Below are 20,910 nucleotides of genomic sequence, written 5' to 3'. Positions count from 1 at the left end.
TATTTTTCTTTTTATGGTTACAAATAGCCACAGTAAAAACAAAAAGAAACAGTTCTGTTGGATGGTAACAAGAAATCCTCATTTGTATGGAATTCCACTAGGGATAATGGAAGCGACAGGACCTGAAAAGTGCAGCATTTCTTAATCACAATGTAATCCTGCTTTAGCTATGTATACATTTGTTTTGACAACCTCTGTGCAATAGAAAGGTGTGACATGACCAGAAACAAAACAAAAAGTAGTGCAAATCATTGAAATAGAAATCGAATTGAAATTCAACGAGACAGACGTCCGTATGCTGCTCAGACAGATCTGCAGTCCATAAAGACTCCTTTGATCTCTCAGATGTTGGTGTTCACTAGAGACGCTTAATTCATTTGAAGAATTCACAGACAACACATTGGCATCACATTTAACAGGCATTACTCCCTTCTTCTCCCGCCGTCTGAGGTGTGTTCCAGTCAGCGCACGTTTTGCTACTTCTGAGGCCCCGAAAGTGTAATTACACTCCGTCTAATCCCCTAGTTTGCTGGAACCTCTTTCATGCAAGTGTGAAGGGTTTAGTGAGGCAAACCGGCCCGCGCTCGCCCCCCCGATCCCAACTCCCCACTGCATGCTCCTCCACAGTGATGGGTGTACCTCCGAAAACCCCATCAGGATTAGAGAACCCACTCTCTCTTTCTCTCTCCAGCTAATCTAATCCTCCTACCTTTCCTGGTGGATGTCTGCTGATTGAGGAGAATAGATAAAAGACTCCCTGATTCCCTGCCTGTGAAAATCACAGAACAAACTCAGTGCTCCTCTCAACGCGACATGTTCTCCCCCCCCGTTCCTGGAACCCGGGCTGAACAAAGAGACATGCTTTTAATTTCAAAATGACTAGCCCCAGGCATGCTTTTCTTGTAAAGAGAGCGCTCCAATTTGTTTTGCGCACGGAGCAATGACATGGTGTGTTTGTGTTTGGATAGATGCAAAACATAGACGTGAGTGCGCACTCCGACTATGATAGATGGGAACATGAATACACAGCTGTCAAACAAAACCCCAACCCTCCAAGTAATGACTCATTTGTTAAAAGATCAGGTATTATTTCAATGCTTACCAACATGACAGTTTAATTCCACGGCTGCTAATACCTTAAATAACAACGTCAACAGGAGCAAGGTTTAGTAAAGCATTACCGGCTTTATTTCAGAGGTACCTGTCTGTTCATTTTTTATTTAGCAGGTGGGATAGAATTGCAGCAGACATATTAAGCGGGACACAAGGAAAGACACTCTGGTGTGATTTAACCTCAGGCTGGTGGTGGGACATGTGACTCAAGGGGGAAACACAAGCACTTAACTGGAAGAGCATAGCGTTCTCTCTGAAATGGCTGAATATAGATCACAAAGTGCAACAGCAGGCAGGGTCTATAAGGATGCCCCCCCGGCTGTGCACCTCGTAGTAAGCACACACATGGAAATGAGCTGACTGACACTGTTATTGGTTCTCCCTCATGTTCCCAGGAAGGGCCGAACAACAATATGTCTCCTCAATATGCTGCTCCGCTGTCATTCAGCAGACCGCTCGCTCCCCCCCCCCTCACAGTTTTCACGGTGATCTACAGCCATTGCCTCCGCCCGGCAATAACACACGTGGGGCACAGATACATCGAGCCCAGTTTGAGGGGAAAACAAGATATCACTGCCAAAGGGCTGAGTGATGGCTCTATCAAACATCCGCTCTCTGCCTGTGTCGCACACAAACAAACTTTAGCCCTGGAAGAAACACACAGGCTGCTAACTTGTACTTTACATGAGTAGTTGCATTTGTTTGCACTTCTACTCCACTAGAATTCAGAGGTAAATCGTGTCATTTCACTCCACTACATTTAGATGAATGATGTGAAATATAATCAAGTGTTAAATCAGACTTTAGTTCCACCTGGAGTAAATTCACAAGCTACCCTGCAGTATACAAAGTCATTCAAACTAGCTGCACCTTTACCAGCTTTGAGAACACTTTAATGATCAATCATTATAAAACATATATTATTCTGAAATGGACCAATCTGCACAATGACTACTTTTACTGTCGTTACTTTAACTATATTTTGATGATAATACTTTTCTACTTTTACTTGAGTAACATTTTGATTGCAGGACTTTTACTTGTAACCGAGTATTCAAACACTGGTACTTATATCTGAGTACTGTGTTGCAACCTTAAATGAAACGTTGGAATTTCCTCAAGTGCGGCAAAAGCTCCATCTCCTCACATGCAAAATTAAAAGCAATGGGTCTCTTCTGTCAGTTCAATGTATTCATAGCTTTTAGTGGGAATTCTAAAAGAAATGAAGAGGAAGGAGCCCCTAGCTGACTGAACTAAATTGGTAAAGCCTTTGGGTGGTAGCACAGGCTGTTTCACACAGAGAAGGATGACTTTTGCTCCAGCACACTCGTTGTGATTTGGAGAGACTGAAGGCAGTAGCCAGGCAGAGGTTTGCCAAATGTTGCATCCTGCAACATCATATCCTGGCGTCCACACTGCTGTCCTGTTTCAATGCTCTTTGTTCTTTACACAAGCAACTAGGGGACTGAAGCAAACCCCACATCATAAAATGTGCAGATGGACATTGTTTTAAATCTTCCAGCTTTGATTCAAGATCATGGCCAAATGAAGTTCATACAGTGAAGCAATGACAATCACAAAATTACAAAACAAGGAAATGCTGTGGAGTCAAGATGTAAAAAGTAACACACACATCCTTGGTGAAGAAACAGAGCAACAAAACTGCTTCTCGGGTCCTATTGATGATGATGAGCTCTTGAAGGCAGCACCAACCTGGACAACAAGACTTTGAATGGCTCTCATACAGCGAGCGGCTCCACTTCCCGTGAAGCAGAACTGATTGCAAAAGGATCCTCTTTGTTAAGAGGCTGTTGCCCTCTGAACCTGAACCCCCCCCCTCTGCTGCGCATTACAGGAAGTAATTGTTCACACCTCTTTAACACACAAACCCCTTTGTATGCATGGAATATTGAACACAAGCTCAATCTGATTGTCCTTTTGACAATTTGTACAGAACAATTAGTGCTGGGTTAATATGGGTCACTGTTGTTTGTACAGGACCTGGTTCACAACTGCAGCTTTGTGTCACTCCCCTAACAGGGACGCCATCTTTCAACATCATTAAAATACCTTGTTATGGGTTGTTACAATTGACATTTAACACAATTACAGTAAAGGATAAGTTCCCTTTATTTGGTCAGATAAAAAAAAAGAAGTGTCTTGTCAAATAGCACTTTGTGATCATGTTAATAATCTAATATCTGCACTTTAGTTTAGTATGCATTTGAAAGAGGCCCTTTTATGCTTTTCCCTTTCCTGTAGCATGTTCTATAGGTTTTAGTGCATGTGAATGGTCTGCAGAGGCTACAATTCCTGTGTTCCCTCCAGAGGGAGTTTCTCTCCCACACACACCCCCCCTGCCTGAAACGTCTCAATTGGACTCCTTTGTTTACTAAAGTAACATAGTGACATCACTATCTATCACTCTCGCTTCTATTGGCTAGCGCAAAACATTGTACCTAATAGGCTAAGGGTTGGGAAATCTCTAAGTGGCTAACCAATCACAACAGAGCCGGCCAGCTAACCAATCAGAGCAGGGCTCTGGTTTCAGACAGAGGGTGAAAAGAGGTGCTGCAGCACAGGCAGTATGAGAACAATAAAGAGCTTTTTGAACATTAAAGTATAGTTGAGGTCCCAGTTGAGGAGCGAAATGCAAATACCGTTTAAACTAAAACAAATAGCATAGTAGGGCCCCTTCAGAGCCGTATAATAGAAGAGTTACGACATCTCCGTTCACTCCAATGGACCAGTTTTTTTACAGCAATGGCGGATCGTGGAGCCGTCAATAGTTCCCCGGAAGTTAGCTTGCCGCTGACTTCCGGGGAACTATTGCGGCCAGCACTATGGGCCAGCAGCACAGTAGAGTTGCAGCATAATAGACCGTTCGTGATGGACTTTTAAAGGTAAGAAGACGTTTAAAGATTTATATTGCAGATATTATCAGCACATCTGAGTCAAATGAACATGTGTATTAAAGGATGTTAGTGGATTATCCCTAAATCAGTAGATTTAGGGAACGTTTACAGATAACAGATTAGGCTAGGATACCGGATAAAGTTAGCAACACACGTTAACCATGAACAGCTATTAATCCGTTCTCCTAATGTTATTTCATCCAACGTTGTGGAATTAGAGAAAAAGGGCTTCTAAACGTGATTTTTTTGTGGGGTGGAGGAATATAATATTAGTTAAATATAACATTGGGGCACGTGTGATTGTAATGAGTGGAAGTGGAGAAATTACGATCTCCATTTTGGAGTAGACCTACAAGCTAGTATAATAAAGTTAACGTTACACAATAATAAGGAAGAGAGCTATTTGTGTGATACATCACTATTGATATGAATTTAGAGTGCATATTTGAGACTTCCAAACAGTAAACAAAAACGTAACTTATGGGTGAGTGTTTTTAGTGTATTGTGTTGATTATTACCTGTCTGTATTATGTTGTAGCTCAGCTGATTTTGAAATGATGGCAAAGTGAGAGTGAAAACACAAGGTACATTTAATACTACTGTTGTATATAAGTAAGCATACTAAACATGTATTCTATCACTGTATTATATAAGTAATCTTGTTAGTGTATATTAGTAACCTACTGTATGGCAGGTGGAGGGGCAGTGATGTTACAGGTGGAGGACTTACTGGACATGTATACACTCATTACATACTGTACGTAAAATACGACCAAGAATGTGAGACAACTTTATACAAATTCATATCACATCCATTACTGATGCCATTTGTCATACTTTGTTAAACTCACAAATAATAAAGTTCCATAACTTCAGTTGGAAACAAAGACCACACCTTATCTCCCCAAGGCAATTTCCCATCCAATAGGTGTGCTATATAGGTGTGTATAACCCTTTCTCCTGTCTGTTTCTCCCTCTTTCAGCACACGAACCAGAGGGGGATTCAATAGAGCCTGAATACCTGCACTGAGACCCTCACCCTGCACCCTGAGTCTCAACTCTCAGAGTTTTTCAAGCCTTTCCCTGTTATTTGTATTAAACCAAACATTAAGCTTCCCAATGGTGTGGTCTTCGTTTTGTGAAAAAGTGCAAATGCAGTGTTTGAATATGATTACCTCACATATTTTGTTGCGGCTGTCTGTTTTGATTGTTAAATTGCTCCTGCTGACTTGAGCTAGCCATTTTTCCCTCCTCTCTGTGTCAGTGGGGAAGCCGTACATTCTGATTCTTACTCCTTTCTCTGAGCGATTGGAGCATCCCCAGGCAGCACAGCAAACCATGGTGGAGACGATATGCCAGGACAACACGGAGGAAAAGGCACAGACAAACTGCATGACATGCAATGTTTATTGAATTCCATGTATTTTCAATGGATGTTCCTAAAACAACACTTTTAACGTCATAATCATGTTGCTGCTAGTCCATTGATAGTCACCTGTTGGTCTCCTGTCCTTTCTGAAAGTCATAAAGAGTACATTAGTCATTTAGATTACTTATGTCCTCAAGTACCATGGGATTACTGAAACCACCATGAATTAAAAAAATGGAAGAAATGAATCTAATCTAAATTTTGAAGCATTCCTTGCCATCCCCTCCCTCTAAATATATCAATAAACATTAGGAAGTGATGCACCTGACTACCATACCTGTTTAAGAAGATAATATTTGTTTTAAATAATTCAAAGCAATACACAACAGCAACAGGCTCTTTAACCAAGGCAACAGCCTAACATGTATATGTTAACAAGTAAACTAGCTGTTCACACTATTCCTAATATTATCCATAAATATTAGCAGATTCTATTTATTTTTTAAAACATATTGATGTAAATACATACACATATCGGTATGTTGTATAAATATTGTAAATCAAGACCTTTATTCACTACTTATTACCAAAAATCGTAGTTCTATCTCCGGTAATCATGCATTCATATGTCCCGCCACGAACTTCCGGGGAACTATTGAGTCTCCCTGAACCACGTGACGATCAAGCATTTTGGACTTCCGCTGTCGTAACTCTTCTATCTATATGGCGCTGGGCCCCTTTAATTCCTAGCTATTTGAGAGTAGGACTTGATAGATTACATTTTAAGGATCTTCTTCAAACAGATAGTAGTTTTTCACAAAATGGTATCCTGCTTTGGGAACAAAAGGATTATTTTACTGTTTGACCCTAAAGTAAACAACTGTTCTCAATGTCAGAAGATTGCTGTATACAAAATACATTTCAAATAATGCAAAATATGTTCAATGTTTCGTAACTCTGTATACATTTCTTGCTCCAAACTACTCAGTACGGTACCTGTTGTTACATCCTCCCTGCACTACACCATGTGTGATGATTGGGTTGATTCATCACACCAAGCATGCCTTATTTTCAAAGAGTTATCAAATATAGAAATGTCCTTGCACCACTCCCTTCACTTCTCTGGTTTTTATTGCTAGTTCACTTTTTTGTGCTACATTTCCATGTAAGTTGGTCTTCATGAACCCTGTGTAATGAGCCATATTGAATTCAACCTCCCACTATCACAGTGTCAAAATGACATGTGAGTTCAAACTTGGAACAGTCGTGAGACACCAACATGATCTCCCTCTAAAACTGTATGTGAATTAGCAGCATGCACTGACAGTGTGTGTAAGTGTGTGTGTTCGTGCGAAAGAAAGAAAGGAAACACTGAGTGGGAGAGAATATATTGCTTTAATAAAGTGCAACATTTTCTTAATGTGTGTTATCCAATAATCAGTGGCTTCAAGCCCAAAATCATTCTCATCTTCTGCATTATTCTTACAGATTAGGCATTCGACATACTTTAATATCCTACATTTGCTGCAGTTTTGCAATAATAGTAACATACACACATGCCGTGCATCTCACTGCTATTTAAATTACCCCGAGATATATGAACAATTTAAAAAAGGGGAAATACTGCACAGGAAACTTCTCAAACTGCTTTAAATCACCCGACAGCATTCAGTATTAATAAGCAGGAAGCAGCTGCTTAGCCATGAATTAGCAAACGGATCATCTAATTAATTCCTAGTTTGTTCATTAAGAGCCAGTGGCATAATTGTTTGTTAATTACCTCACCATGTTGACATTTCGGTAACAGGTTTGAGAAATAAGGTGGTTAACAGGGGGACGCAGTCTGCCCATTTTATTTGCTGCTATGTACTTTAGTTTTTGTGTAAACACTGACTTTGGGGCTAATGTGTCTGTGTAAACACAAGAATAAATACAGCTTGGAAATGGTCAATGCAGCATTCATTATATATGCCCAAATGTGAGGTGTTCATAGACACTATTGACGCAGATCTGTGCAGCAGATGGACGGTCTAGATAGAGGATCAGAGGTGAAGCTAGCAGAGGAGATGGGGGTGGAAGGAGATTGGTGAAGCAGATGATAGGTGGGTGTTGAAGTTAGTAAGAAGCACTGGGGGAGCATCTGTTCATTTCAACCGAGCAACGGCAAGAAGACAAGAAATGTTTTCAGCCGTTCTTCTCAGGAAGTGCTTATAAACCTGTGTCCAAAAAAAGGAATTCCATTTCTTTAGTTTTTCTCTGCCAACTTCTGTCCACTGAAGGATCACAAACCTGCGATGCACAGCCCCCCCACACACCCACATCCCTCTGCAGAGATTTCTGAATGACAGATTAACCACAGGGGAAAGATAGAGTGGCAGAGATGGGATTTTTTTTGATCTCCCGGCACAATAGCAAATGGGGCGAGAAAGGCGGCACCTCACAGAAAGCCTGATAGTGTACGGTGTTTTGCAGACCGTAGCTACTATTCAACCACATGAAAACACATCCACCTGGGGCTAGAGGTGTCGCCCTGACAAGCTGACAGGTAATAAACTGCTCAGCAACAATGCCTTATGCACACAGACTTCACGGTTTAGTGGAAGCGCAGCTAGGTATCCGTGTTATTCCAGAAGCTTGCCAAACTACAGGATTCAATTGAAAATCCTAGGTGATAACCAGGCCAGATTGGAAGCCATTATTTAATCACATCCCTGTTTCCTTTCAGGTTATTCTCCTCCCTGTCCCTGGGAAAGTCTATCATCGCTTCTGTCAGACTGCAGAACGCCCGGAGCTCTTAATCTACTCTCTCACTTGTAATTTCTTTGCAACGAGTCTCACAAGCAATTCATTTCTGCTCTGCCTCTCGGAAGCGAAAACAGCCTGGCCCGAGCTGAGATGCCAGAGCGCTTTGTTCAAATATTGATGCAAACCTCTCATCTGTCATCTCAGGACACAACAGACATGTACGTGCACACAATGAGCGCGTGTGCCACCACTGAGGCAGTCCCAGGCAAACACGGTTTCCCTTACACACATGCAGATGTTGTCCAAACAAAACTAGGACAGACAAATGTTGGCTCTTTGCTCTCGTCATATTTCCCCCCTGTATTGATTCAATGCATTTCTGCTCAAAGATATGTCCAACAAATCAGAAAATGTTCTTTATCTCTTCTTTTCTTCACACTTAAAGTAACACTCGCACGGGGGAGCTGCTCAGCGCGACCGAGCTCTTATCTGTTAGGCAGCAGCCCCACTACAGCAGCGGGGGGGGGGGCAGGAGTCTTGTCTATGGACACCTGGATGGTGGAAAATAAAGGATTAAGCACTACCCTTCACTATCAAGATGTATCCTGTGTATCTGAGGTAGGGGTGCGCTAAGTGTTTAAGTATATCATTTCAGGCTTCTGTGGTCTTAGCATTAGTGGAAGGAGACTTTAAGACAGATTGTCAAGGCATGAACAATAGACATGGAGTTATACTTGGATTTGGTGTATTAAGGGTAATGCTACACGATTTTGTGCAAAATGGCTGCTTGCAAAATGTGACAGGTTGAGAGAGGAGAACAGAACAGAGTTGCCTTTTTATTTTTCCTTTTTTCCTTTGTTTCCTCCCTCAGGCAACATACAGGGCTATTTTATTGCTGGAGGTTGTTGGGGCCATATGCTGAGAATACTGAGAGGAGAATACAGCACTTTCACCGCCTGTGTTTTTTTCTCCAGATGAACAATATAATTGAATCATTGTTTTTATTCACAGATGAGTCTCAAATCATTTTGCCCCAGTAAATAGGATTTTAAGTAGGGTTAGTGAATTAATAATGCAGCAGTTTATACAGCAACTGTTCTAATCGAAACACAATATCCCATAATTTCATTTGCGACATTGGTATCGATGTATTTTAGTCATTTAAAGGGGACCTATCATGCAAAATGCACTTTTGTACGTCTTTTATACATGAATATGTGTCCCCGGTGTTCCAGGGAACTCACCAAGTGTCAGAAAACACAACCCTCTCTATTTTCCTCCATCCCCAAATCTCTAAAAAAGGGGCTGCAACGGAGCTGATAAAAACTGATCCAGATTTGAACACTGTCCTGACGTCAGGACGGTGGCGCTACGGCTATTGGGCCAACTCCACCAATCAGGAGGAGACAGCCACGGCCATTGCCGTTCGAAAGCGCTGGAGACGCTGTAGTACATATGCCAGGCCAGTTGATGGTGCTGTTCTCACAGAATCAGCCCTTGCAAAAACAGAGCTAAAAAATGTCAAATTGAGCAAAATGAGGCATGGCTAAAATGCATGATCTGTTTGGTATTTTGAAAAAAAAAAAGTATAAATAATAGGTATGGTCCTACACTATATTATTCAAATATAGCATGATAGGTCCACTTTAAATGTAAAATAATGCAGGAAATAACACAGCAAACAAAGGGGAAATACTTTAATAGTTAGTTGTTACTTCTTAATTCCTTCAGTTTTCATTATAGAGCTGCAGAGAAATTTGGATTTTTCAAAGAAACGTCCTAATTTTGTGTGCGTGTACACAAACTAGAGAATGGGTGTGTGTTTTGTACAGTGTGTGTGAATGGGTCTGTGTGAGTGTGCATCACCTACAGACACCCAGGTGGTATATGTGTCTTCATCCGTGTTGTGACAGCTTGCCAGCCTGGTTTTGGCAGGCAGGAGATAGTGCTTCCCTCAGCTCTCCCAATAATCAAAGAGTAAACAAGCTGAAGCAAAAGTGGGTTACCTGGATGTCAAACTGACAAAAAGAGTCTACCATCTCTGCCCCGTAAACCACTGCTTAGTAAGATTTAGCTTGCACTAATATAAGGGGGGAAAAAAGCTCATCCAAATAAATGCTGCACACATTTGAATATGCCTTTCATATTCAGTATGTCAAATAATTCACTAGAAGAAATGAGTGTAAACTAAAAATATGACAAATAAGATTTAACGTCATGTTTTTAAGTGCACAGAGCAGGGATTATCCTAGAAAATCCACTTAAACTTGTGACTTTTCTTAACTTATAATGACTGGGCGTCAGTGATGGACAGCACCAATTTAAACAGAGACGGATACATAACCAACAGTAATGTCTTGTTATCTGACAGTTGAGATTTCCCCAACCAAGTTATGCTTGATATTTCCATGAAATTAAACCTAACTTGATAATGTTTATGGTCAGCCATAGTCACCCAGTTTATTTACTATACATATAATATATATATATAAGGTAATTACCATTACTAAGCATTATTAGTGGTAAGATCTGCCATTTTTCCGAAGTATTCAAATTCAGAGGCTGTGTGTACTTGTTATCTCTTGGGTATCAGCCAACCAGCCTCACTGTTTTAATGTTGAACCTCGAAAGCAATTAGCACTGCTAGTTCACAATGAAAGCATGAAACAATGTCTTAGTCTCACACGATAGTGCTGACTGTGATTGTTCATCAAAACACAAGATTTTCTTCTGAATCTTTGGCAGGATCAGCACTAAATATTCCAGGGAGTGATAAAACAAGAAGGGGCAGCTAAAGGGATCCGTCAGGCACACCTCCAACTCCTTAGCAAGCGAACCACACTCCCTTTATTGTACTCTGTTGTTGTGTGAAAACAACTTGTGCCGTGCGCAGCATGATATCAGGTCTGGTGGAAAAAGGCCAATAGACCATTTCCACAGCAGACCTTTTGACTTAAGCACAGGTAACATGAATAATATTAAGGATTACTTAGATCTATGAAGTAACACAATAAGTTTTAGCAGTGAGATAACATGCATACTATCAGGAGTGGAAAGCAGAATTGTTATTAAATACAACTGAGCTCAGAAGGTCTGTTAATGCTTAAATGGTTTCTGTACCCTGGGGGTTAGGGTCATTCTAAAGGCTTTGCCCACTTAAACCTTGGATGTAATATTGGTGTAATATGGAAGAAGTAATGTGGGTGTAACATGTGATGGGTCTAATCACACTGTAATATACAGTAGGTGTAATATAGGTTTAATAATACATACAATGTGCATCACACCTCTTGAGATACAGAGGGTTGGTTGGAGAATCAAGGTCATATTTGAAAATAAATCATGACATTTATTATTTTAGCCTACATAGAAAAAATCTATTAATACATTTTCCAAAAAGTTGATATACGCTAGCCCATTTATAGTTTATAAATGTTTAATTTTGAATTCTGGGGCCTGTAGTAATAAAGCTTTCATCTTCTTGCTACCAGAACAAATGGGTGCCATCAAATAAATCAGTACTGAAATCTTATGGAACTATTTTTGAGACTGGATGTGTGACTTGACTTAACATTGTGTCTGCTATTAAGATTTTCAAATATGCTACAAGGTGGCCTCAAGAGGGGACCATTTACCAGATACTCCAGACTCCTCTTCAACACATTCTAATCTCACATTTGTATTCATAGAGGGATAATGCTCCTCAAAAGTAGACGTCTGGAAACTTTTCTTTACCCAAATTGGTAAAAACCATTATCAACAACAAAATGACTACTATTCTACAGCCCGCAACTTAAATCATCTGCACCCCGAAGATGAGTGCGTGTAATATCTGTGAGCCTCAAAACTAAAAGAAGATTAGATTTTTGGTCACTTAGTTTGTCCTGAACCATCAATTGACTTCTGAATAATGATGCAGCTTTGGAGTTGCTTTATTAACACGTTATATGCAGCGCAATTATTACCTCATCTATTCTCTGGTTTCCTCTGGTGTCGAGTAAAAAGCTAGCATCCGTTGATTGACAGTGATAGCAGACAAAAGAAGATAATTGCTTACTTACTCTTTCCCATATAGCCTCTGATCCATTTTCTCTTTTCTGACAGTGAAGAGACAGCAACATAATTAAAGGCATTGTGTGGCATATACAATCTTGGCTGCGATCACACTGGAAACCTGACAGCTCACTCTAATGTCAGTGTTCTTTGTAAGGGGCTCAATAAATAAGTAAAACCCTAGAAAACAATCTTCTCACTCTTTTTTTTCACACATTTCTCCCTCCCACTTCTTCTTAAGAGCTTTAGCACAGACCGCAAATAAGAGAGGGACTCTATTATTGAAGGATTTTATGAATAAATTACTGCAGGGAGGCCATATGTGAGAAAAGATTTAGAGTGCCAAACTTTATCTTACACGGAGCTGTTGTCATCTTATTAAATGTTGGGCAGGGTAAAAATGGGATTCAATAAAAAAAGTTAATTTCCTGCAGATGACGAGGCGCACAGGTTTTCTATTAATATCATTAATCATTTGTCGTTATGTTAAGGTTGATTATGGAAGGAAATCCTCGACCATTTTATGTCCTCTCTTGGTTTAATGTTTAGTTTTAAGATAATGCCTACAAATGTATTGTAGGTTAAGCAGCACAATACACATTTTCTACAAGAGCTTGCCTGAAGTTTGAACAGAGATTCCTTTAACAGCAGCAACAACAGGGAAAACCTCAGAAATGCCAACCCTCATTCACCAAAGTCCTATAGGATTTATACTCTTCGGACCATGAATATACAATATGTAACAAATATTATAGCAATCATTCATAATTCATTGAGACATGTCACTAAAGCACTACTCAGCCTCGTAATGGCACTGGAGGAAAGTCAAACAACACCAAAGTCAATGGGAATCTTCCTCTGGGGACCATGAATGTCCTAACCTAAGTTATAATGTCAAGTCATCCACTGTGGAGTTACCTTGGGTACTTACGAAAGTTATATCATCAGGATTATTTACACTCAGGCTTTTATCAGAAAACTAATTCAAAGTACTGTGTTTAAAAGGCAGGAAAGGTCTGATGAAACACGTCTGAGTTGCATGATCGGAATTGGAGTAAAAGCTTGATCAATGCTAGCAACTACAAGTCAGAAAGTTTGAACCTGTTTGATTTATTCAAATCCATCACAACTCCCCCGACTTAGTGAAACTGCAATAATAAATCAGTTGATTTGTAAAGCACTGTATTGCTAATTGTTCTTTCCCCACTTAGCCTCTGCAGTCTGTCCTTTAACAGACTCATGACTGATGAGTGAGCCGCTGAGCCAGTTAGCAGCCGTCACACTCCAATCCTTTAAGTCAAAAAAAATGTTCAGAATGAATTGTGCAGTTTAAGAATATATCGTTGTTCAACCTGATTGCGGCGCATTATATTCCACAGTTTAACTCCCAGCTTTAAGGTAGAGATTAAGAGCTATCTGCAGCTTCAAGTTCATCTCCAAGGCTTCGTGAAAGCCTTGAACATTTAAAAAGACTTATCTATCATTTGAAAACGCTCTTTATACCATACAAGGTGCTAGCTTCCGCCAATATCATAGTGACTCATTCAACTTCACTTTCCTTATAGAGAATTAAGAAATCCTGGCTGAAAGATGGTTCACACAATCCCCTACTACCCAGTAAAGACTCACTAATGGTATATTATTAGTTATAGAGTAACATTGACAAATAAAGGATGAAAGAAACATGACACTATGGCTTTGCCGGAGATAAAGAAAATGGAGGGTAGCCCATAGCAGGCATTGGTCTCCTGACATATACAATTCATGACAATCAAACACCTGTACAGTGCTTTTCCGTGTCTCCAAGCACCCTTGCATATATCAAACGGAAAATATCTCTAATGGCCTCTGAAAAATGCAAGAAAAGTGAGTAACTTTATCCGGCTTTTCTCTCACCGAGCACTATTCTCTCACCTCATCTCTGATTTTTTTAGAAAGCAGGGGCCAGCGGTTCAAAGCAGCGCATCGGGAGCCCAGCCCTGCATTTTATGTCCCAGTGGAGGTCTTCAAACATTACTTTTAACTGCCCCAGTAATGCAATCTGAGTAGAAGGCGAATATGTGATCCAGCTAAAAAGCCCTGCACCAAATGGAATGTGATTAAGATAACATGAATAATAAACAAGAGAACAAAGTTGAGGCAAAGGTTGTATTCAAATCAGATAGTATATAGTCTGGTGCTATTTAACAAGCTCATCCAGAGACACAAGGATACATGATCTTTTGTTCCAACAGCACAGATAAAAGTCCCCTGCTTCACTGTGCAATACATCACAAATGAACAATTTATCATTTGACTCCTTAATAACTTAGAGTCCCAGTTTACTGTAGCAAGGATTCCTAATGAATTCTTAAAGAAATGGGAAAAAAGTAGCAAAACAACAAGAATTCAGATCTTTCAAGGCTGGATACCCTAATTTGTCAAGCTTAGGTGGACACGGCGAAAGTATGTACACACAATTCTCTTTGCTGTTGTCACACAAATTATGCTTCACTTCAAATAACTAAGCAAATGAGCAAGTGAGCGAGTGCTCAGCACCTTGTGGCACACCGTGTCCCAGATTCCTCCTTACGTAACCTGAATATTTGCACACCGTAAAAAATACTCACGACAAACCAAATAAAAAAGGAAGGCACATTCTGCTCAGTGTCTCAGGTAGTGCTGCAGCTACCTATACTGAAAGGCTCTCAGACATGCTGAGTAAAGCTATAGCTATAGAGCTGCCATCTATATGAGGATAATGTCGTCGAGCACCCAGCCCCAGACAAGGGCCATCAGTCTGCTCATTAGAAATCCTATTGGACTTTAATTAACAGGTTAATGCCACTATAAAGTCGCGGCGAGAGCCCCCCATCACAGGCAATCACCCCTCAGTTAGAAGAGCTGACAGCCTGGAGCTCCAACCCTTTGCTGAAAACCACCACCTTTCAATCTCAGGGCAACCCCCACTGTGTGTGTGTGTGTGTGTGTGTGTGTGTGTGTGTGTGTGTGTGTGTGTGTGTGTGTGTGTGTGTGTGCGTGTTGTGTGTGTGTGTGTGTGTGTGTGTGTGTGTGTGTGTGTGTGTGAGAGAGCATGTAAAGCAGGACGCTGCTGGAGCAGAGATGTATGTTTTCTTCTCCCGCATACATGAAAGTGCAAGCAATGTTTGAACAATAGCAAATATTTATATTCATTATCGTGCTATGAGACTAGATATTGTCTTATCTTTTTTGATATTCTAATAAGTGTGGACTTGCTCTGGTTTTAAAGGCAGTATCTGAATTGACCAGACTGACAGGAGTTTTGCTATTTGCCTTTACCCACTTAGTTATTATATCCCCATTACTGATGAATATTTATAAAAAATATCATTGTATACATATTTTGTAAAAGCATCAATGGTTAACCGTACAATATTGTATCAATATTGAAGCTTTTTGTTCAAAATGGTTTGTCTCATATGCCACATTATTTATTTTCCCATTACCTAGCCCTAAGTTAAATAAGATTGTGGTGGTGCAAGGTGGCTTTATGCTGTAGTTTTTTGGTGTGGAACTATTTTATCTGCAAAATAGATTTGATGAAAAACGGTGTGGGGAAAGGTGAGCATATCTATAAGTGATCATGATTAAATGTGGCAGTGGCTATCTGCAGTGCGAATTCATCAGGGTGAAAGAGGTGACACAGATCAAAGCCCCGAGGGGGGGGGGGGGGGGGGGGGTGATCTTTTTTTATATATCAGCTTTAAATGGTTTTTAGGATATAGGAAAGGAATCAGCGAATAATGTATTAAATATTGCAGCTTCATAGGAATATAAAGAGGACATCAGATAATGGCTTAAAAAATAATAATTATGAAATAAATGAAAAGCCTGTGATGATCACAACATCTAAAATGAATATTGTTTTGATGGTCAGGGACTATCTACCTAATGGGTACCTGGAGTGCTGCCGTGGATACAGAATAACGGAGGAGTCACAGGAGGTCAAGGTGAGACTGCCACTGAGTCTTAAAACATGAGAGAGGGTCCGTGGTGGGCCGACCTGTGTGGTTCCTGTTTATACAGCTTGTCGAGTGTGTGTGTGCGTTCCTCTGTGCATATGCATGTGCCCCAATGCATTATGCGCAGGTAGACTCACGGGGGGTGAAGAATAACTGTGACCTGGTTTATTGAGCAGAGTGAGGAAGGCAGAATGTGTCTACGTGTTCATGTATGTAAGTCAGCAAAAGTGTGCGCACTTTGTCTGAACACGTTTTCCCATTAATGAATGTATTCATCAAATACCCGGGATTATGGCTAATCCCGAACATCGACTGATCCCACTATGCAATGTGAGCAGGCTAAATGTCATGAAATTAGAATTGGAATTAAATGTGTTTCAAGGACAAATTCGTTTTTAATTAAAGATGATTGTGTGACATTTGTGCGCCTGTACTGCAGACTGTACAGGGGCGAGGAAGATGAGCGGGGGAGCGACATGTTCCACAGAACGTCTGGCCTCTGGATCAATATCAATTTCCCTCTGCTATACATAAACATCAGACCACAGCTTAATCCTCATGCTTTATTAGAATCTATCAAACCTATTCAAACACACATTATTCATACAGCTAACCACCACCGCTTGATATGACAGCAATTAGAATATTCATTAGACATAAATCTCTTTAGCCCAATCGATGAACTTTGAGCCAAAGGGATCTCTGTAGACATCTGAGTCAAAATCCATTGGATACAAAGGATCCAATTGCATGCGCTTTGCGACTTCTCCACCCCCCCCCCCCCCCCCCCCAGCATCAATCAATAGAGCAGCTCTGCTAGTGGATTTAGCTGCTTGTTAGCAGGCCTGAAACAACTGTCTTACCCTGTGTCTTGTGATGTCCGCCACCCCACCCCCACATTCACTTTCGTCCAGTTTTCGAGCCCACTTTTAGGTTCATTGTGTGCTTATCAGCCTGGAGTGCTCAGGTGAGTGAACACAGCCCCACATCCACTTAGGCTTTTCAATCTCACGGTGACACGGTCAAATCAGGAGAGTGCACAAGATTAAATCGATGCCTGGCCAGTTGACTGCTTGACGCAGCATTCTCTTCCACACCATTTCCTTGGATATGCCATCTATCACTCACAGCCCAAACAGTCCTCCTCCTTTGTCTCCGTTCTCTTCTTCTCTTTTTTCCCGGCATAATGGGTTCCCACCGTCCACGACAAAGCGTGGTCTCACCAGATGTGACACGCTCGCTGTCCCGGAGTTCATAATATCTGTATACAGAGTGATTCCTGTGCTGAAGCTGGTGGCGGGATGACAAACTGTCTTGCAATATTGTGACATAGCAACACAGTCTGTGCGCGAGAAAAAAAAAAATCTAATTTACAGTTTTTTCCCAGAGGTCAGCCCAACAGACCGGGTCCAAACATCTATCAGATAAATCGGCTTTAGGGCGCCTGCAATCCACTTACTGACTCCACCTTCTGCCTGCTGCCCGGCCAGTTAAGTGACTAGATTGAGCTACAGTTGAAGTCGACAGGAGACACAGCAGATCTGTTCTCTTGAAGTTCAAGCCTTTGAAATATTAAAAATGCTGGCATGTAGTATAGACATACATGCATGGCACAAGCCTGGGGGATTCTTAAAGCATGCATACTGTAGTCAGGTTTGAATGATAGATTGGTTTCATAGCTCAACCACAGCACACATGCACCTTTCTGTTCCTGCTGCCTTGTGAGCTGTTTTAAACCTACAGGTGTCAGCAACTTGCAACCCTTAATAAGCATCCTCATCTCATTGATGTCCCAGTACAGACACACATTAAGCTCCTTGAGGAGAAAGATACAAGACTCATACTGTATGCCTTAGATTGTCTTGGAAATGCACCCTTATTGAAGTGGCAGAATACTGGGGGAAGCTGAGGCTACATGTACGAGGAAACTGCTGTTGTTTAGCTGTTGGCTGTTTCTTTCTAATAGCAATCAACTGAACAGCTGCTGTGTTCTTCAAATCCTTTCATCAGCAAAAGCAGAATGCTGACTTCTTCAAAGATCATTGACATCCTTTTAAGAGTGTCTTGGAGACTTATGGCAGTGTGATAGCTGAGCACATCTTTAATCCATTGTGGGAAGTTCTCTACTCTACACCCTGTAACATGTGATTTATGTTGCAATCGGAAACTAAGCTTGTAATGTATTTATAACATGGTGCCCCCCCCCCCCCAAAAAAACACACAACCACATGTTATGTTCATACTGTGAGCCCTGCTCATCCCTCAGATTTCTTTGCACACTCCCCCCCCCCACTTTAAAATCTAATATACTGCATGTTGTCATATATTCACTGTATCTTCTCTTGAGTGTATTGTTTATTCAGATTCTGTGTGAAATAGTTTCTAATATATTTGTTCTAATCATTCAATTTTTTCATCATTCTCTTACAACTTATTTCCCTATACTTTGTTTATTGTTGCCCCACTATGCACCAAATCAAATTCCTTCTATATGCAAACCTACCCGGTTCTAATTCTGAAATAATCTCCTTTAGTGTTAAAGCTCTGAGTCATATTTGTGTTACTGTATTGCAGAGCATTCTCTCCAGAGATAGAGTCAGTTACACCCTACCACACACACACACACACACACACACACACACACACACACACACACACACACACACACACACACACACACACACACACACCACACACACACACACACACACACACACACACACACACACACACACACACACACACACACACACACACACACACACACAGACCTGTCATTAACGGGGCCTTTCACAAAAGCAAACCGAGCGAGAATCTGTCACATGTCCATGTTTCCCCACTCTCCTGAAACGCAGCAATTAGGAGCGATACGCTGAGGGTCACGTCAGCGGCTTCGTTGACCTTTCCCTGCCCCCCCCCCCCCCCCCCCCCCCGCTCCACCTGCTCACACTGCTCCAACATCTTCATTAGAGCCACCTAACCAGGGAGCAGGGCTGTAGTGATGCACAGCTGATTCCTCTGCTGCGTGATGGCTGACACTATAAAAGATAGTCACTTTCTTCCTAGTGGCGCCTGAAGACATTTAAATCCAGGTTTTGCTTCTTAGTAACTAACACGTGTCCAGTTCTTACCCACGCAGATTCCAATGTACTTTTCTAGACATACTCCTCGTCATGCAGGGGACAACTTTCATAACTTTAGTATCATTGAGTGTATATGTTGCGGACAGAGGCAACACAAGGCATCATACATATCATACATATCATACATATTATGTGCAGATACTGTGCGGTTGCTACGTTCGATTGACTTTATACTTGCTACCAGAATACTGTAAGACACAAGCTCAACACACCTCTGTTTGAACTCATGTTCAGTGCCAGCACTATCTCACTGCTTACCAACAGATTTGTGCACAAATATATTCGCTGCTTATACAGATCGCCTATTAGATCTTGCACTTGTTCAAGAAGAGCAGATGGTTTTAATGAAAGCCTTTTGAATTTATTTAAAAACACATTTCTGCTTTCATAAAACCTTGTGGTGGTCCTCCTTCTAGGTGGTCTCGTTCAGTCCAAACCGGATTGAGTTTGCTTTAAGTCCAGATTGAATTGAACTACACAGGCAGAGGCTGCAAACTGAGTTGAAACTTTTCCAACTGAGCACAGTTGATAATCCGGTCTCTGATGATGATTTAGGAATCAGCACAGAACATCACTTAACGTGTACTTTTCGAGTAATGTGTTATAAGTGGAGTTTACATTTTCAAATGTACAACAAACAGCATAATGTTAAATATATAATATGCTGCCCAACCTTTTATAATCAGTTTTAAAGAAATGAAGTTATTGTTGCCACTGAATAAACGCCCTGGGCAAAGATAGCAGGTCTGGGGTTAGAATGACTATGTTTCATTTGGACTATTTTTACTTTTGTATTATTATTATTTTGTTTTGTTTTTGTCTTATATCCTATGTATAATATGTTGCATTGTTGGAGGAGTGCGGGACATACTATTGTCATTGCCATAACTACACTGTAGCTACTGTGCATATAATAAAACCCTGGAATCTTGAATCTTGAATGACATTAATATCAATAAAATATGAGGTGAAAAATAATCTCCTGCTTTTTCTTCCAATTAGGGTTACGCTCCCATTTGAAACATTGACTTTAGTTGAATGGTTTATGTCACCACATTCCACATAACTGTATTAGGTTAGTTGAAAGCACTAATATTAAGTTTAACCTAATATATTTTATTTAAACTTCATATTATTGCTTTCAACTAGCCCAATACAGTTATGTGAAATCTGTTGACATAATACATTTAATTAAAGTAAACATTTAAGTTTGTTCAGTGCAGTGTATGACCCCTACTTCCCCTCTAGTCATTTTCATACAGTCCGACCATTGCCTGCGAGAAAAATCAACGACATAAATATATAGCTAACTGTTCTGGCCATAATTTCATTCCACAGCTATTTAGTTCTTGCTCCCTCCTGCTGTAATACAATGATACGCAGGGAAGAGTCTCTGGATTACAGGCCACACCTGGAGCAGTTGGCAAATAAACACATGAGAGAAGTGAATGTATCAGTGTGTCTTTAGTGTCGGTGAGCGTATCCCCTGACTCTGAGCTGTGACAGTAGGCAGAATAAGAGAGTGTTTTATGGCATCTCATTGAGACACCCTTGACGGTGACACCTCTCTATACTATTCCTGTCGCCAG

The 20,910-nt window shown here is 40.8% G+C and overlaps 1 protein-coding gene across 1 annotated transcript in view; it reads right to left on the bottom strand.

Annotated features, from left to right (window-relative positions):
* unc5da (unc-5 netrin receptor Da) overlaps positions 1 to 20,910 on the bottom strand; it is a 171,171-nt gene that overhangs the window by 74,472 nt on the left and 75,789 nt on the right. The gene's annotated exons all lie outside the window — the stretch shown is intronic.

The sequence above is a fragment of the Trematomus bernacchii genome, unplaced genomic scaffold (assembly GCF_902827165.1).
Source record: "Trematomus bernacchii unplaced genomic scaffold, fTreBer1.1, whole genome shotgun sequence".
In the NCBI taxonomy this organism is placed as follows: Eukaryota; Metazoa; Chordata; class Actinopteri; order Perciformes; family Nototheniidae; genus Trematomus; species Trematomus bernacchii.
This window is presented reverse-complemented; position numbering and strand designations above follow the sequence as displayed.